Source organism: Gavialis gangeticus, unplaced genomic scaffold (genome assembly GCF_001723915.1).
Source record: "Gavialis gangeticus isolate Ggan-Ray unplaced genomic scaffold, GavGan_comp1, whole genome shotgun sequence".
NCBI lineage: Eukaryota > Metazoa > Chordata > Crocodylia > Gavialidae > Gavialis > Gavialis gangeticus.
Genome location: NW_017728998.1, coordinates 42,585,668 through 42,589,796, shown reverse-complemented (window position 1 = coordinate 42,589,796; position 4,129 = coordinate 42,585,668). Strand labels below are relative to the sequence as shown.

General features: G+C 38.5%; 1 long non-coding RNA gene across 1 annotated transcript; it reads right to left on the bottom strand.

Moving 5' to 3' along the window:
* Positions 1–478: 478 nt before the first annotated feature.
* On the bottom strand, positions 479–3,918 carry LOC109289650. Its single transcript, XR_002095441.1, has 2 exons — positions 2,918–3,918; positions 479–1,795 (listed from the first exon to the last, which is right to left on the bottom strand). It is a non-coding gene; the product is annotated as an uncharacterized LOC109289650 (long non-coding RNA).
* Positions 3,919–4,129: the final 211 nt, after the last annotated feature.

Here is a 4,129-nt window from a genome sequence, read left to right as displayed (position 1 = left end):
CTGATCTGAGCATTAATCCTGCAGGTTGTGTGTGTAGGCACAGTTCCATGCCAGTACAGAACCACATGGAAGTCAGTGGTACCCTGTGCTGGTACAGTGGGGTGTGTCCATATGTGAAAATCTGCCAAATGGGATCCTACACTAGAAATTATTTACTTGAAGGAAAAAGCCCCCCTATTCCCAATCTCCCAAAATATATAGATTAGATTTTTAACTGTTTGGCATCCACAATTAAAGCCCAAAGGCACTTAGCAACCAGGAAACATTCAATAAATATACTGAATACTGAAATTTTGGCCATTTACTGTGGTGCTGAAATAGGAGTTGAATTTTTCCAGAAACCTGGAATTAAATGTACTTTGCTATATTTTGGCAAAAAACCCAACAGGTGCAACACTTTGTATGTTTTCTCCTTATTTACGGAAGAACAGTTATAAAATAAGTGTAGTCTGAAAACCAGAAGGTGAGAGACCAGGAATACAGACAAACATTCTCTTTATTGAGCTACACATGAATTTTCCATTAGTCAGAGAAAGAGATTGGCAGTGTCTAATATATCACAGAAACCTCACTGATTGGTAATAGAAAGGCTTAGAAAGACCTGGCGCTTTATATATATATATATTTTAGTTTCCTCTTTGTTTATTCATTTTATTTTAAACAGGTGTAACTGGTTTTCTTCAGCAAAGATAACTCTTAAAAGTGAAACTGTGAAGACATCTGATTACTAATCAAAGTAGAAATGATGAAGGATTGGTCATGAAAACTGTGGCTTTAATGTAAACACTACATTCGATTCTGTTTTTTTATAGTTTTTGTGGTTTTTGTGTGTGTTTTTTAAAATTTTTAAATCATTTCTTTCTTTCTTTTTTTTTTTTAATTATTTTTGCAGCACAAACATCCCCACATGAGAGAGAAAAAACATTCACTAAAAGGAAGGATCGGAGGAGGGAAAAAGCAGCACAAAAAAGCATTCACTGGAAAGAGTTAAAAATTAAAAAAAACAAAACAAAACAAAAAATACCCCAAACAAAAATACCCTCCCCAAAGCCCCCAAATCAACCCCCAAAATAAATAAAGAAGAGGAAACCTATATGGTATGTAATACACAGTATTCTTTAGAGAAAATAAAGTTGAAATGGGGGAAATCTCTAGATAATTTGGCCACTATTGACTGGCCAGTGACAGCTGTGCTTTTTTCAATACAAACCTGGAGAATGAGAGAGACAATTCAGAGCAAAGAGTTGTTATTAAACTAGGAAAAACAAAAGCAGAAAGACAGCCCCTTCTAGATACCTGACCCACTGTCATGGTACTACAGCATGGTCTTATTACTCCAGGCTAATAAAAACCTTTATTTTTTAGTTTTTAAAGGCAGGGCACAAATAAAAATTGAAAAGGAACTTAAATGAAAACAAATGCAAATTCATCCCCATTAAAATGAGGAATTGAGAAGAGAATGCTTCCTAGAACTGTTGCAAAAATCTGTTTTTGAAAAGAAATGGGGGAAGGGAGAACGTGAAAGGAAGAATTTTTCCCTCTTTTTTAGCTACAAAGCACATGGAAAAAAAAGTTTTTTTTTTAAATGTTTTTCTTCTTTTTTTTAATCATTTAGCTTCTAAATGTAAAGACTCAGCTAAAACCAGATCTACAGCATTCTACGGAAACACACAGCCACCATTCCATGTTCAGAACATTATACATCGACTCAATAAGGAAGGCTGTGTCTTATACAAAGGCCAAAAGGTCATGCTACCGGTAAGGAGAACGTCAACAGGAGAGTCCGTGAAGTGGTCTGGAGAGAGAGAGAAAGAAAAGGGAGCCCAGGCTTGAATGCTTTAAAAAAATCAAATAAATAATAGGGGTGTTGCTCACTACTAAGTAAAACAGCATCAAAATGGTCAATGTGATTAACCTTGTTTAAAAAAATATTTGTAACTCCCCTCCCCTGCCCACAGCCCTAATAGTGAGGTTGGCACTGAAATTGGACTGGCAAATACATTTCCCACCCCCCATCTTGTGTGTGCGTGTGCATGTGCATGTGTGTGTGCGCGTGTGTGTGCATGCGCGCTACTAGGGGCCCTCCTCTTTCTCACAGACTCTGCGCTGGTAAAAAAGCCTGAAGCTCTCCATCCTGTGCTTTAACTTGGGACAAAGTTACATTCCACAAGTGAAGAGCTTTTACATAAGGGTGCTTTCCTGCCACGTCCTGTTAAAGTCTTAAAATATTGTGGCTTACTTTTTTCTTGTTTTTCTTGTTGTCTTTTTTGTTTTCCATTGTTGTTTTTGTTTGTTTGCCTTTTAAACCCACAAGAGCTGAACAGAACTGAGAGGTACTGAAAGCTCAGCCCACCGAACCCTGTACTCAGGGTGGTACCAGCTGATCTACAGCTTCCCATGGTAGTACCCAAAAAAACCCTGCCCCAAAAAACACCCCCAAAACATATACAAAAAAGAAAGAGAAGCAGAGAGAAAGAAAGAAGGAAATAAAGAAAATTTTTCCTTCCCACAACCCCAACACACAAAGGAGAGTTAAAAAAATAACATCACCACTATTTGTTTTAAGAAGAGATTCTTTTAAAATTCATGGTCTATTTTAGGCTGAACATGAGGGCAGACCATTTAGAAAATGACAGCGTTGGTTTTCTTGGCTGATTGAATTGATGCGATTTCTATTACTAGCAGCTTTGCTAGGAAGGGCTGAGATCTGTCAGAGAAATCAGTTCTGCCCACAGCTCTTTGAGACAAACTAAAAAGGTTGTTGTGGATTTTTTTATATATATATGTATATATATATATATGTTTTCATTATGCCTTTTTATTTACCAACTTGCATTATTATTATTATGTTTTTTTTCTCATTTGATTCGGTTTTTGTTTTGTTTTGCTTTTTTCCCCCTCGCACTGTGATCATTACCAAAGAAGTTGCTTTGCTATACAGGGTGAGAAGGTATCAGTACAAGCCGCAGCCTCGAAGGTTGTTGGCAATGATGATGTCGGTGACAGCGTCGAATACCACCTGGATGTTGTTCGTGTCTGTCGCGCAAGTCATGTGACAGTAAATCTCCTTGTTGGGGGAGCGGTTTTTGCTTTCAAATTGTGCTTGGATATATGCTGCCGCATCTTCGTAAGTGTTTGGACCTGCAGACAGACAAACAAACAGGAAAAGAAAGAGAATCTCTGTTAGAGGCCTTTTGGGCATAAGAATGAATACTCTAGAAGAGAAGTGTTGAGAGGAGGTTGTTGTATTGTCCTCTTCAAGATCATCTAAGAGGGTCAACCTCTACAGAAGGCTTAAAAAGGCAAGCTGGTTTTTCTGTGCTTGTTTTACACCAGAGAATCAGGTTCCAGGTGCCCTCTCCTTCATTCTAGCAGATTCTGTGGATGATTGCAGATCTAGTGAGATGGTGACATCACAAGTACAGTTTGAGCAACTCAAAGGGGGAAGAGATTTCTCTGGGCCAGATCCTCAGCTGACACAAGTCAGTCAGCTCTGTTAATTTCAAGAGTAACGCTCCTGTACGTGAGCTGAGGAGTTTGCATTCTTTTGTTGTTACTTACTTGACTCCAACACCCGAACAAACAGCTGGGGGAAAAGACCTCTCTGGTAAATATTCAGCAGTGTTTCCCCTTCTCTCCCCTTTAATTTAAGGATATAGAAAGTTGCTACTACAACTCTCTGCATCTCACACAGGCCCCTAGAAAACCCAAGGAAGATATGGCTTGATGCTGTTCATGAGGTGAAAAGCAAGCAGAAAACATAAAACTCAAATAAGTCAACTTTGCAGATTGTATTTATTCATCCCAAAGAAGCTCCAAAAGTAACAATCCATGTGTTTTGTCCTCCCTCTTTGATGTTACTGTTAAAGGTAGGGTCTGAAGTGTAGGATCAGTGCAGTGCTAGGCCATGTAACTATTGTGATCTTAATAAAAAGTGCTTTGTTGTAACATTTATTTTAGCTCTTTGTCTGCAGGAAGATCAGCAGTGCACCAGGCATATTTTGTTAACTTGTATAGTCTGTGACCTTCCTGAATGTGACCTGAGCGTTGTGTACTTAGGACACATCCCCAAACCACCTCTGATTTTCCTATATCACCCTACTGGCTGTGGTGATTTCCACTTCTCTCT